The 15,785-nt window shown below is 43.4% G+C and overlaps 1 long non-coding RNA gene across 2 annotated transcripts in view; it reads right to left on the reverse strand.

Moving 5' to 3' along the window:
- LOC132693352 (uncharacterized) overlaps window positions 1-15,541 on the reverse strand; it is a 47,580-nt gene extending 32,039 nt beyond the window's left edge. For both annotated transcript variants that reach the window (XR_009616753.3, XR_009616752.3), the window contains exon 1: window positions 14,662-15,541. This is a non-coding gene — a long non-coding RNA (uncharacterized LOC132693352). The remainder of the gene's footprint in view (window positions 1-14,661) is intronic.
- Between the last annotated feature and the right edge of the window lie 244 nt (window positions 15,542-15,785).

Consider the following 15,785-nt stretch of genomic DNA (forward strand, 5'->3'; position numbering starts at 1 on the left):
AATAGTTGGGACTAGAGAAGACATGGGAGGAACAGGAAAGGGGTAAAGGTTTCCTTACTCAACTAACATGGTTGAATCCTCTCATTTGATTTGCTGCTTTTAACCAGAAAACCACCCTTTATGTGGAGGGTGTTTATGTGCTGACTCTCCTAAGTGGCTCCCTCCAGGGCCCTGTGAAGTCTCCCCTTCTGTGAAGCACAGATCTCTTCCATGGGAAACATGGATTGCCTCTCTGGCCCCCCACTCAGCTCCCACTGGTGTTGCAGTCTCCCTATCAGTAAACAGCCTGAGTTGATCCATCCCAGCTTGCTGTGCAGCATCTTCTCAATCTCCAGGAAAACTACAACATGGGGCATGCCAATGATGAGAGTGCTGATTGCCTGGTTGTCAGCCTTTCCTAAGCCTTGCCAACTCATTCCCATTCCTTTTTCTTCTACTCAAGAGGCAGACCCACTACCAAAGAACAGATCTAACTAAGGACCAAGATGACCATTACCACTTCTTATGGCTAGCCCCAATCCTACAAGGGACTCTGGTGATTCCTATCATTTGACTTTGAGGGGGAAGGTGGGGATAGTCACTTCTCACCTGAACACTCTCCATCAGCACAACCCATGGGCTCTCTCCCTTCTACCTCCCCATTCTCTCCTTTATAGTCTGGGTGAGGAACCAGGGAGGGGTTTTGGTGAGGTCTGTCTTGTCCCCTGTGAGGAGTGCTAGCAGCTCTTTTTAGGTTGATGGAACCGCTGCCTCTTTGCCCTCTACTCTGGACTTGAGGTAGTTCTTCTACAGCCACAGGATGAAGTCCTGCTCAATATCCTCTCCCACAGTATAAATCTTCTACTACTGCGTAACAGATTGTTACAAATCCTAGGCTTGAAATAACATACATCCACCATCTCACAGTTTCCATGGGTCAGGAGTCTGGGCACAGTTTATCTTGGACCTCCACTCAGGCTTTCAGAAGGCTACAATAAAGCCATCAGCTCAGCTCTATTTGTATCTGGAGGCTTGACTGGGGAAGAATCTCCTTGCAAACCTACTCAAGTTTTCACAAAAATTCATTTCCTTGCAGGTGTATGATTCAGGTCCATGTTTTCTTGCTTTCTGTCATCCAGGGGCCGGGACTGGTCCTCAGCCACCCTCAGTTCCTTGCCACATGGGTCCTCTATAGGCCCTCCCACAAACTGCAGATCGCTTCTTCAAAACCAGACAAAGTATCTCTCACTCCAATCTGCTCAGAGTTTTATATAACTTAACACAATGGTGGAAATGATTACCATATTCTGCATATACCAGCCTTACCATATTCTGTTGTCTGAAGAAGTCACAGGTGCCACCCACACTCCAGGGGAGGGGATATACAAAGGTGTATTCATTGGGGGCCCCCTTTGGGCATGTCCACTGTATGTAGGCTTCCCTCCTTCCTTCAATATGTAGATGGCCTGATATGTATAAATCACACCATGATGAGTGAAACAAACATGATTAAGGCAAGCCCCTATCCTCAAGAAGGTCATATACAAGTGGAAAACACAGTCCTGGGAATGGCTAAATTGTAGCTTGTAATAAATGCCTGCATGTAGTTATATACAAAGCACCATCCAGAGCCAGGAACACTAATTTTACAGACTGAAGATGGGAAAAGTTCACAGAGGAGGTGCTGTCTGCATAGGCTTTTGAAAGAGGAAGGGGACCCACAACGTTTAGCACAGTGCTTTACCTATATCGGGCACTAGCAAATGTGTGTTGAATAAAAAGCTAACACACGTGAACAAAGAACTAATTTTCCAAATGAGCAGAGTGAAGACTTAAGGAAACACCTGACATCACAGCAATTCCAACACAAAAAATTGTGTAGGGTTGGTGTCGAAGGTCAAACTGGCCACATACTGCACAGGCCTTAAGAACTTCAAAGCCTTGAAAAGTCAGCCTCCTCATTCTATACCTGTGAAGCAGCATGGGTGCCCAGAGAGTACAGAGCAGAGGGACATGGTCTTGGGTTGAAGGACAGGTGAGTACAAGGATGGAGCCCAGGGCAAGGGCTCACCCATCAGAGGAGAGAAGAGGGCAGAGCTGTCCAGGACTACAGCTAGACAGGTGGTTCTAGACCAGTGAAATGCAGACAGTCGTCCACTTCTAAAAGTTGTATTTTCAGACAACCTTCCTGTTCATACAGCACACACCAACACCATAACTGCCTTTGATCTACCCAGGAAAGACTTTCCTCCATGAGCTGACAAATGAACACTTTGAACTATTTAATACCAGCACTTGCCAAGGTCCATTCTAACAATGTCACCACCTTGGGCTGTACAGTAGTGTTTAATGCATAAATATGAGTGCAATATTGCAAAGATCTTCAAACGGGTTCTGGAGAGCCCCCAGGGGGGCCTCTGAGATCCTGTGTTCCTCTCCCCTTTCCAATCGAGATCACTCTATTTCTGTATGTTTTACAGACTGGGATCCTGGGAAGACTTTATTTGAAGAGAATTCCATTGTTTGCTTGTGTTTTTCCACCAAACCACTGTGTTATTACATTTTGTCCTTTTCTTAATAAAAATGGGAAATTGGAAAACGGTCTTGACACAAGTGAGAGAAAACATAAGCCTCATAAACATATTACAATCAAAATTAAGATGGAAATCTTTAAGATCACCCAGAGCAGCCGAGCTTCATTTCAATTCAATGTTTAATGAACGTATCATGGGCCAACCAGACATGTGATTAATTGTGAAGGGAAAGAAGTGAAAGATTAACGTACAAAATATCATCAATAATGTATTGTTGAAGATTATGACTAAAACTAAAGATGTAATTAGGGATTTTATGATATTTCAAGCTCTCTGGAATGGGGCTCTCACCACGACACGAATGTCTGTATCTTTCACACATTTAAGGTTAACACATACATGTTTTTTAGCAATGCGTATGTGTGTACAAACCAGAAGACTATTTGCAAAACCAAAAGTGTTTTCATTAAACTCATGAGTTAATGGCTGCGTCCAGCAATGCATCTTGAATATTTTCATCATCTACAATATACAACATATCTTTTCTTTTGGTTGTAGTTTTACTTTCAATATCCATCTCATAAGGTTGGTTTCGATCCAAATTTATTTTCTTTAATTCTTAATTCTGGCCTTTGTTTTAGCTAAGAATTTTAATCACTCTAACAAATCAAGAAAAAAAGCTTCAGAAATTCATGGCAAATATCTCTAACACTGGTCCTATTCTCCTTTCCTTCTTGTTTCATTTCAAATTATTCAAGTATAGAGAATTTCTGATCACCACAATAAGAAGCCAATAACAGTGTAGGAGCTTGTTATGAGGAAATACATCTAATGGAGATCTACTTTGCCTTGGCAGTGAGAAAAACAAATATTAAGACAAATAGAATCATTGTGCAGAAGCATGATCTCCCCTTCAAACATTACGAGAATGAGAAATCTAAGAAGCCTTAATGGGCAAATATTTGGATGGGAAGCATCATAAAACCTACTTTTCCAGAATTCCACTGCCTTCCTATGTCTTGCATTTCTTTGCTTCCTGAGTCCTTTCAACAAATAGCCTGTCTCTCTGGAAATAGTCAGCAATACAACAAACAAGCATAAAACACCTATCATGGACATTACACTGTCCTAGGTGCTATGTAAGATCCAGAGCTGAGCTTATCTGAGAGTTTATAGTGTATCAGGGGAGCTAATTCATGTAATCTAACAAAATGTAAAAATATACAAGTACTTAAAGAGAGAAAAAGATGAGTTTTTTTTTTTTTTGAGAAGGTAACATTTGAGCTGGTTTTGAAATATTGGTAAGATTTAGACTTGCAAAGATGAAGGCATCCCTAGAAAGGGAACTCATGAATAAACATGCCAAAATGATAAAGCACAAAATAGTTCAGAAAATGAAACCCAGAACTTGGGCTTTGCAAACTGAAAGACTCAGTTTCAAACCCTAGCTGATTAAGCCAATTCAAACATCTTCTTAGAAGGCACAAAGGACTCTTTCCTCCGGGATGTTGAAACATGACGTTGGGATGCAGACATGACTTCTGCATGTTGAGGCAGCATGTTTTATCCCACACTGCCTCATTCTTTCCCTCCCACCCTGTGCTATGTTTATGCTTAGTTACTGACACATACAAAGCCACCTGCCCAAGGGCATCCATGTTTCAGAGCCTGGATTCAAACTGAAATCTCTATCATTTCAAAGCCTCCGCTCAGCCAAGATCAAGCTGCCCACATCCCCTTGCCTCCCCCACTAGAATCTGTCTCCTTGACTTTTAACTATCCTGGGAGCCCAGCATCCACGCATCCCACCCACACCTTGCTAGGCAACCAGCAGCTCTGGGAAAAAAGAAGCTCAAGCTTCATTCTGCCAATTGGCCTTTGTTCTTTCTACTTCTTGGTGCAATTTTAAGTCACAAACAAATCAGTAGCCACCCCATGCATTGCCTCCACCTAAACTTCTCATCTGTGTCAATTTATAATAACATATGGAAAATGCCAACTGAACCGAACATTCAACATCTTGAACCCAGTAAAACAAGAAAAAAAATGTAATATCACAATGACCTACGTTACTATGATACATCAAGATATATTCAACCACCATTTGGGAAATATTTCCTCCCATGGCAGGGAAGAGAAAGTGAACATCCCCCTTGCCAATGAGTGATGGACTACTGCATAGTGAGAGAAGTCACCTTCTGTGACTATGTGTGAAGCCATGAAGTCAGCCCCTTCCAGGTTTCATTAACATGGTATCTTAGCTCAGGCTGCTGTAACAAATTACCACAGAGTGGCTGGCTTAAACAACAACGTTTATTTCTCACAGTTGTGGAGATTGGTAAGTCCAAGATCAGGGTGCTGGCAGGTCCCGTGTCTGATGACAGCCCTCTCCCTGGTTTGCAGATAGTCATGTTCTGGGGTAGCCTCACAGAGCAAAGAGCAGAGAGAAAGAGACCAAATTCTCATCCATGAGGACACCACTCACAGATCTAGCACCTCCCAAAGACCCCGCTTCTTAATACTATCCCATCCAGTTAGGATTTTAACATGTGAATCTGGAGCAGACACATATACTCAGTCCATAACATGTGGTCTTTGCAATCACTCTATAAGGAAGGTTGTTTTCATCTTGTTTGCGTGTGAGGACTCTTCAGCTCAAAGCAGTTAAGTGATATGCCTAGAGTCATATCACAAATTAGTTACCAAGCAAGAAGCAGAAATTCAAACTTGGCTTTGTTAAAGCCTAACTCCTAACCTCTTGTTCCTGTATAGAGATATGTCCCAGTGCGGGTCCTTCAGAATCCACTCCACAGTGTCTCCCCATCTGACCTCTCCTTTCCAAACTCGGCTCTTTCTACCCTAAGCTCTCTAACTTGCCAAGATTTGAGTGCTCACAATGTGCTAAGTACTGTTCCCAATGATTTAAAATCACTTAATTTTCACAACAGCCTGATGAAGTGGGCGGAGCTGGTGCTCATATATGAATTGTATCCATCCTGATGGGTCAGCGCCATTCATGCCAACCAGTTCCTATATACTTCTAGTATCACTCCTGGAATGCACACTATAATTATGCCTGCCTACGAGATGGGAAAGGTGAGGCTGAGAGAGGTAAGGTGACACAGCCAAGGCCACATGGTTGGGAAGTGGCATCAGCAAGATTCAAACCCAGGTCACTTTGGTGGCAAAGCCCATCCCCACACCTCACTCCACATTTCTCTGAGGCCTCTGCCTATTCCAACGGGGCCTGCATTCAAATAGCTCATCTGCTTGTCATGAACTCAGACGAACAGGGAGCTTCTGTGAGCTTATATTTCCTCATCTGTACAATGGGGCTACAACGTCCAACGCAAGTATTTGCCATGAGGTATACATCTAAATACAGTCACGAGCATGGCTGCCTTTGGCAGTCACTGAATTATTATTGGTGGTGGTGGTGGTGGTGTTACTTGTTATTGTCATTTCAAAACAAAACTTCAAAAGGCATTTCAGATTCCTTATGACCTATTTACCTCATTGTTCCTCAAACCTAATGTCTTCCTGGGCCCCTATCAACAATCACATAAATAAGAAATGTGTTTCCATTTTCATGCTCCTGATCACATTGGTCTCAGTCTGCCTTTCCCATCTCTCTACCTATGGAAAAAGTTCCTAATAAATGTCCAACTCAGTGTCAATGCCACCTTTCAAAAGAAGCTTTCTCCAATCCCACCACCAGAATTAATCATCTTAAATTACCAGTGCACATCACTTTTATCTCCAATGAACAATTTTTTTCATTTACTTTTCATTCATTCATCTCCCAAAGGGCTACAACCTCATTCGTTCATGTCTGCATCTCCCACAATATCTAACTGAATACATAGAAGAGAGAAAAGGAAGAGAGGGAGTGAGCAGAGAAGAGATGGTTCAGAGATGAGCCCAATGGGGGATAAGATAGACAGACGCTGGGCAGAGCCCAGAGAGGATGTCTGGCTGGCCAGAGCTGTTGTGTCACCAATATCCTGGGTGTCATGCATTAAAATAAACCTTGTGGGCTCTAGTCAGCCATGTGGATACTAATTAGCTGGGTGATTTTAATCAAGTCAGTTTACCTCTCTGGGCCTTGGTATCTTTAATTGTAAAATGAAAGAAATGCACTAAGTCTCAAGGGACTCTTCCAAGACTGAATTCCATGCATCCATGCCCCACCTCCAGACACACTGCCATCACACATGAGCTTGCAATGATCATAGTGTGGTGTCACTGCCTGGCTCCTCCACGAAACTCTGAGCTCCTGCAAGAGATGTATCGTGCAGTGGATCTTGTTGGCTACTGCCTCCTTTTCACTCAGCATTGTTTTGCTGAATGTATGAATGAATGATCTGAAGGAATGAAGAGTTCCAGCAACCCCAGAGCAGAAATCTGGACCCAGGAAGAATTGGTATAGCAGTGATTTTATGGCTCCTGGTGACAGAGTTGGATGTGAACAGGCTGCCCATATTTCCCAGTTTGCTGGGACAGTTCCAGTTTTTGTCTATTGTCCTAGTGAAATTATTATAGCATCTCCTTTTTTCCTCACAAGGGTCCCCATTGGATGATAAGTTAAACGGTCACCCAGGAATGAGGGAACTTAGTGTTTTCAGTACTGACCATGCACCAGATGCCTCGATCAGCCATTCTCCATGCATGTTCTTTTTCAATCTACCTCAGAACCCTTAATATGAATGTTATTATCCCCATTGTCCAGATAAAGAAATTGAGGCTCAGTAAGTTGATACAAATGGCTGAAAACCTCAGAGCCACTAATAAGTAAAACTAGACTCATGTCCCAGACTGCCTGAATCCAAAGCCCTGCACTTTCTATGCTGCCATGTGGTTGGATCATGGGGAAGATTAGGAAATGAGAAAGGTCGTGGTTCTCTAGACTCAGGGTGAGATTTCTCCCACTCTTAGCTCTTTTGTTACATTCCCTCTATTTCTAATTTCTTTCTCCACTCCCAAACCCCAGGATGGCCACAGTTTCAATTTTGGTGAAGTGGTCACATCTCTCCTCTTTCCATCACTCTTTTTCTGCTACCTTAGGAGACTAAAGCTGTAAGAGAGTACTGTGCTCTATAACTCAGAGAAGGAGCCACAATGTTGTTGAGTATAACACATGGCAGGAGTTAATATTCATGGTGCAAGAGAGGATGTGTGCAGAGAAAGCAGACTCAGAGGCAGAGCAGCACTGGGGTTTCTCCCCAGACGCAGCTACAATGGAGAAGGACGTGGGCTTTGTGAGTCCACCTGTGTGAGTTTGAGTCCCGATCAACCACTTCTGCCTATTTGACGTTAGGCTAATTAGGTAGCCGTTCACAGCCTCGGTTTCCTCATCAATAACCACCCATTGCCACTTGGTCAGAAGACTTGTTCTCACCAGCAACTGGTTGACAGGGACAGTGCAGTTAAAGCTTAGGGTCTTAGGGCTCCCCTGCCCATGAACGAGATTCCCTGGGGCAAATCCTCTGTCCTCTCCCTGGTTTCCAATGCATCCTCTGGCTAGAACCCAAAGACTCTTGAACCTCCCTCCCTCCAATCTCTCCACCATCTTTCCTGGTCACCCTCTCATTCTGAGTTCGTGGCAATGGCCTTCTGCTTTGCCCTTCTCCCTTCCCTCCACCAATTTATTCTCCACTCGGATTCCAGATGGATTTCTTTTAAAGTGCAAATCTATTCATATCACTTGCCTACTTAAAATTCTCCAGTCGTTTCCTCTTGCCCTCAGAATCAGTTCAAACTCCTTGGAGAGAATTACACAGCCAGGGTGCCCTCACCCCATCATTTCCTGCTCTCCAGCCAGAGTGAACGTCTCTTGGTTCCATTAAGGGGCCACACTCACCCTTGCCTCAGGGTTCTCATGATATTTTTCTCTGTTCCTGGAATGTTCTTCTTTCCTGCCCATCCTCCACCACGCTCACTCACTCACTCATTCCTCATCTGGTTAACTCTTTCAGGCCATTTAAATCCTAGTCTGAATCTCGCCTTGAGGATGAGTCTGTCCTTACCTTATATGCCAACCAAGGTCACCCAATTATGGGTGTCAAATCCCCTTGTAAAATTCAGGACACTCCGAATGACTCATTCAGGGCTCTCTTCACCTCCAGACTGAACCCCCATGGGAGAGGGGACCACCTCTCACTTGCATCCTGCTATATCCCTACACAATGAGGAATCAGAGGCAAGGAAGGAATCCCATTTATTCATCCACTCACTCACTCATTCATTCATCAGCTCTTTCCATTGTGGTAGAGTGGGCATTTCTCTCCTCTCTCCATCACCTGCTCTCTGCTACTGCCTACAAGAAAAGACTGTGCCTTGAACTCAGAGAGGAGAAAGACTCACAGACTCTTTGAGAGTATCACCTACCAGAAGTCGACCCTTAAAGTGTAAGAGGTTAAATGTCTTTAAGGTCTTGAAGCCAGACCTTGGTGAGGACTTCTCTACCTTTTCCCTTCCTTTTAATGGCAACATGTGAAATCCTCAGTCTGCCCCATGCCCCTTCCCAGCAGTGGGACCACGTGGAGCAAGGAATGACACAAGTTTAAGGTAAGACGCTGGAAGCAGGCAGATTTAACAAAAGAGTAATGGATGAAAATGGGCAAAGGCTCATGTGGGAAGAGAGGGAAAGGAAGAAGTTCTGGGTGTGTCCTAAGAGACTCCAACTAAATCCCCCATCTAGAATTGGACTAGAGAAGCCATCAGAACATCTACCCCCCTGTGGATTCTGGATGGTTTAGAATATTTGTATTGCTTAGGCCTGCAATAAAAGACTGATCTAAATGTTTGCCCAAGTTCCCTGTATATGCTCATAAAGGGCTGATCATTTTGTTTGTAGTCCTCCTTTGGCAAACACTAGTGGCTATCCACCAGAATCCATGTATTCCTTCTTCCATAGGAATAAAATTTAAGCATGGGCATTTCTAGGTTATGCCCACATTTCCCAGACCTCCTTACAGCTAGCTATGCATGCTAAGTGCACGACTAAGTTTAGACCAATGGGATGTGAATGGCAGTGACATGTGGACCTTCTGCACAATCGCCAAGTCACTGGTCCTAGAGAGTTTCTAATTCCTTTACCATGAACAGCATCACAGAGGGACCATGCAAATGAGGACAAAGCCTTAAGGAATGCACACCAATAACATGAAAGAAAGGAAACTGGGTCCATGAATGGCCACATGAAGTAGAGCAGCACATCAACCCTTTTATTCACCTCAGGGATGTTTCATGAGAGTACAATAAACTCCTCTTCCTTAAGTCATGGTATTGAGGGTATCTTTGTTACAGCAGGTTAGCCATTATCCCAATTAACAGATTTCAGGCTTGTTTCTTTGTAGAGATGGGTTTTCAAATGTGTAGAGCTGGGTTTTCAAATCATTGGATGTGTAAAGCAACAAGGAACTTCCAGAATGTGTGTTTTCTCTTAATACCATATAGTAATCCTAACAGTGCTCCCTTGGGACTCACTTAACCAGGCAAAGGCACACATGTTGAATTTCATGCACATTGAATTTAGATGCATTTTGAGGCTCTTATGAAAATATATACAAATTATATCTATATATCTATCTGTTATAGCACAGTTGATATGCAAATGACATTCATGTTTTAGCCCAAAATCTGCCTTCCCCAAGAAGTCTTCCCTGAACTCTTCCTCCAACACTAACCAGTCTCTCTTTGTGCAGCCCTGTTATGCAATCGGTCTCCCTAAGTGTCCTCCACTTTCCTGGATAGGCATCTGTGTACAACTTCTTTCTTCTGCCAGTTTATACACTGATGTCTCTTCACTCATTGGCTTATTTTTTTTTAAAGAGAGAGAGAGAGAGAGAGAGAGAGAGAGAGGGTGAGAGCAGGGGAGAGGAGCAGAAGGAGAGAGAGAGAGAATCTTAAGCAGATTCCACACTCAGTGTGGGGTCCGATGTGGGGCTCAAACCCATGACTCTGGGATCATGACCTGAGCTGAAATCAAGAGTCAGATGCTCAACTGACTGAGCCACCAGGTGCCATACTCATGGACTTATTGAGGACCTTTATGTGCCAGGTACTGTGCTAGGTGCTAAGGTCAGAATAATAAATGACACAGATGTCTGTCCTCAGAGTCTGGTGGAGGGAGAGAAAGACACGGATCAGATATGACAATACAGTGGCAAGTACTACTACAGTGACATGAACAAAGTAGTTTGAGGACAAAGACAAGGAACAACTAACCACTGGGGGGATTTGAAAGTCTTCATGGAAAGGGGAGTTATTTGAATAGTCTGTAATATCTCATCCAAATACCGTCACATTTTTTTGGTATATCAACCAGGAATAGTCATAAAATAACACCAACACATTACTAGTATGTATACTATTCCATTTGATCCACACAACCAGCTCTGAAATATGGGTGTTAACATTGCTCTATTTTTACAGATGGAAAAATTGAGCTCATAATCTTTGGCTCTCTCAGGGTCACTATGTGAGTGAATGGATTTAAGCGAAAGTCTTTGGGTTCAAAAGTATGTGAATTTTCCACCCCTACCCCCTCTTGGCCTAGCTTCTTGGGGACTGGCCTTTCATGCCAGCAGTTTATCTGGTTTTGATTTGCCATCTCCCTCAAATGCTGTCTTCCACCTCTATCCCTAAGCTCTGTATAGTGCAGCTTCAGGAGGGAGATGCCTCATATCCCCCCAATGGCTGATATAAATTCCCACAATATCAGAACCCTGGAGCCTGGTTATCTGAGAGAAGGCATCAGATGGCATATTTAAAAAACTATTGACTCCACCAATTAAACTGTTAGGGATTTAAATTTCCCACTATAATTCTCCCAAAGTCTATCTTATTAGAATGATGAAGACATTACTAAAAGTGGTGTTAAATATGCAAGATCCAAAAATACATATAAACCAAGAATAGATTGATCCAAAGGAGGCCAAATACATTCCGAGGACAGCATACCTACCTACTTTCAAAAAGCAAAGAAGAGTCATCTATAACTCAGAAAAAATAAGCAACAGTATAATCCTTAACCTTGTTAACAGGGCAAGGGTGTAGGGGGCAAGCACAAACTAAAATGACACAGGGTATTTCACTAGTTTTTTTTAAAAAATAGATGAAGCATATTGCAAAATTGGGATTAACCATTTAATTACAAATACGTTAAAAAAATAAATATTTCTCAGAATTTACCAAGATGTTGACAGTGAATATAGTTAGGTAATGGTCATTTTTCTCTATTCCCTGAAACTTTAAAGTGCATGTATCATTTCTACCAAGAAAGAGAAGGTGGGGGTAATCAGGAAAAAGAAGGAGGTATTTAAGTATCCTAAGCAACATTAAAGAGGAAGGGATGGAACAAGAAACATATAAGCCATATAAAGACCAGGAGAATATCATAAGAAAACAAGTCCTTGATCTTTGTGCCAAGATTAAGGCCATCTGGTGAGTCCTATGGAGCCCTTCTCAGAATAAAGTTCTGAGTATACAAAATAAATGCATATGCTTACAAAAGAAACAAATTATATTGAAATAAAACTAACAAAATGTTAAAGCACACAAATTCGAGACTAAGTGATATGTGTGCTTCCTTACTGATGCCTGAAATAGTAAGTGGTGGGCCTAATAATAAATAAGTCATAATAAATAGTATAATAATAATAAATAAGCACAAATGATATGTCATCATATCTTCCACAACTGTAGTAGAATATGAAAGCTGATACTACTATGGTTTGTTATTCACATTCATCACCAAAAGACATCCCGAATTTCAGTTAGCAATAAGGGAAAATAATAGTGCTGTTCTTTTTCATCCACACTCACGAACAAAGGTTGGAACCTCAGTTTCAGAAACTCTATAGAAAGACCGTATTTCAGGATAATGCCATTTTAGCTAGACAAGAGAACTAACATTTGTTAAGTGCCTACTGTGTACCATGAACTGTAATATAAAACATCATGTTCATTATAAACCCACTTTTCCGTTTACCCTCCCTAGAGGACATTGAGAGTGATAATAAGATAAGGTTGGGAAAAGAGGCTCCTCTGTTGAATTGGGGCCATATTAATAACATTAAATAACAGCCCAAACAGCTATCCGCTGTCAAGGTTAAATTCTACTAAACAATTCACTCCTAAATTCCTATGGTTGACTACCATCAGAATCCAAAAGTCGCAATCAAGAATTCCAAGTTTATGATCTTTCCTCAAGCCCTAATTTCTATGTTTTAAAAGCTAGAGACATTGAACAGGTGCTTGGCACACAAAACAGAGGGCCAATAACCAGGGCAGTTGCCCCACCAAACCCACAGTGGGAAGGACAGCAAGGCTGCTGTATAGGATGGGGAGGGAGGGAGGGAGGAACCTGGTGCTCTGAGAAGTGATGTGGGGGAACACCTCACCCCTCAGTGTTATATTCTCCAAGAGATGCTCTGGGTGGAAAAGAAAGACCCTAAGTTCAACAGACTTTACAGAGCATTGACCTTCTGCCCAGCAATGATCCACCAAAGACTACAGGATCTCCTTTCTTCCCCAGGGAGCCCTACTGTGCTGCAGAAAGTCCTGCATACAACTGGCTTTACAATGGACTTGAGCTGAGGCTCTGCGGGTAGAGTCTGGATTTTCTGTTATTTGGGCCTCTTCCCTAGGTCATATCAAGATACTTAAATAAGAGACCATCTTGTGAAATGTCTTCAATCTAAAAGCAAATGTTTAAATTGCGAGGAAACCGAAGGCTCAAGAAACTAAATCAAACATGCAAATTCAATTTAAATACAGCAAAGAAAGCAACTGGTTACAGATGGTCACGTGGACAAATGGAGTCTAGTTGTCTATCTGGTCGCTTTACTTATTTACTTATTTACAGGGCCATCTGGATGCAAGACAGGCCTTCCTGAAGACTCTGTGTATCTGCAGGTAAATCTAGCACAGGAAATGGCATAAGAGTAGGAAGCTCAACAAATATTTGCTGAATCCAAATTGATTTTCCTAAGAGCTGACTCCTCTCCCTCTTACCCAGCAGTAATGTATCCTGAGGTTTTTTCAGCTCTCTTGCAGGCAGGCTTAGCCTGAGGCTACAGAGAGAACAAGGTCAAGGTTAATTAGGAACAGCCAAAATTCCCATAATGACAGGATTCAGGACTTCTAAGGACAAATCCTCAGAGTTCATGTACTCTAAAGTTCTTATTCCATGGAAGAGGGAGCAGGAGCCTCAGGGGACACCCAAGGACTTGTCCACTGGCTTACAGTGGGGGTGGGGGATTTAATCAGTGACCACATGCAGGCTTCTTCGGAAATTTGAATTCCATTCGAAAGTGTGGAATATTTACCTGAATATTCAGATAAGAGCAAGTCAGGAAACAATTCTGCAACTGCAGTTTCTTTGAATGCACCGTGAGTTCTTTCTCACAGTTCTGCACTCCTTTCTCCTACTGGTTTGGCAGGAAAAAAAGCACACAGACAGTGACAGTAATAATTACTTGGGCAACTAGCAGGAAGTGTCCCCCTAGAAGGCACCGGGACACAAGCTGCAGGGACGAGAGACACAGATCCTGTCTAGCCAAGATTACTGTTGGATCAACAGCATTGTTAGTGGGAGTCCATGAAAAAAGCTGCCCAGTACGACACTGGTGTTTCATGTCTCAGATGGCCCCATGCACTTCTAAAGAAGCTAGATCCAGAGGGAAAGAGAGAGGCTGGCCCAGCCTGGGCAAGAGGGAGGGTGAGACCAAGGAGCAAGCTCTGTTTGTGGGAGGGACTCACAGCAGCCAGGCCCTGCACAGGCTCTCGAGGCTGTAACCTAAAGAAAAGTCAGACCTTGCCCCCAAGAGGACCCCTGCAGACATCAGTGCTGACCCTACAATAACAATGCTACCACATACAGCTGTCCCCCGCTACTCTGAAGGGGACACGTTCCAGGATCCCCAGGGATGCTTGAAATCGTGAATAGTACCAAATTCTATGCATACTATGTTTTTTCCTATGCATACACACCTATGGTAATGCTTAATTTATAATAAGGAACAGTAAGAGATGAATAACAATAACCAATAATAAATAGAACAATTATAACAATATACTGTAACATAACTTAGATGAATGAGGTCTCTGTCTCCCTCAAAATACTACATTGTACCTTACTCACCATTCCGATGATGCTGATGCTGATGATTTGAGATAACAAATGCCCATGTGATGAGATGAAGTGAGGTAAATGACGCAGGCACTGTGACGTGGCATTAGGCACGTTCCCAGGCCCTGCTCCAGGCCCAGTGAGTCAGAATCTGGGCAGGGGCCCAGCAGTCTGTGTTTTATCCAGCGTGGGTTAGATACTGCTCTAGTTGATGGAGACACCCAAAGGACACTGCCTCAGTGGGCCCAGAAAGTGAGGAAGGGACCAGAAATTTGGGCAGTGATCGTCCCTGCTGGAGGAGGACGTGAACAGCATTAAGAAGACAGAGGAGCAGGGTGCCTGGGTGGCTCAGTCAGTTGAGCATCCGACTCTTGATTTCGGCTGAGGTCATGATCTCAGGGTGGTGAGTTCAAGCCCCGCGTTGGGCTCCATGCTGAGTGTGGAGCCTAATTGAGATTGAGGAGCAAGTCATGGTAACAGAGGAAGTGAGCACACAGGAGACAGAAGCACAAGGAAATTCATAGGGTCCTTGGGTCCCAGGTTGTTTGGAATGAAGTGCTGTTGGGGGAGGTGGGAAGGAGAAGAAATAGGCTCATGTGTGGGGCCTCCCCATTCCTTCTTTCCCTCCTGCGGGCTCACCAGACCCTTCTTCAGTTTCCTCCCTGGGCGGTTCTAGATGACCATGGGGAGCACAAAGGTAGGACCAAGTGTCCAGGTCTGCAGTCATCCCAGGAAGGCTGCAGTCAGTGGACCCTCAGGAGACAAGCCGGTCCTGGAGATAAACACTTGGGAATCACTAGAGGTTTGATGGTTACCAAGACTGAGCTCTGGAGCACCTGCCCAGACTCACGATTTCCATCCTACATGCGCCAACCATGTGACCGCAGGCAAACTTCTCGGCCTCTGTTGCCTCGTGTACAGTGGAGATGGCAAGAACAGAACACACATTTTAGGATTGTGATGAGGACAAAAATAAGTAAATGTAAAGCCTTTAGAACAGGCCCTGCATGGTGGTATTAGCATCAATTATGAACTACTATTAACAGTATTATTTCCTTTTCATTATCCCCGAATGTGGTGAGATTTGAAGGAATGGATCAGGTCCTCTGAGATGAGAGGACCAATGGGCTCTTGTA

Source organism: Panthera onca, chromosome B1, assembly GCF_046562875.1.
Source record: "Panthera onca isolate mPanOnc1 chromosome B1, mPanOnc1 haplotype 2, whole genome shotgun sequence".
Lineage (NCBI taxonomy): Eukaryota > Metazoa > Chordata > Mammalia > Carnivora > Felidae > Panthera > Panthera onca.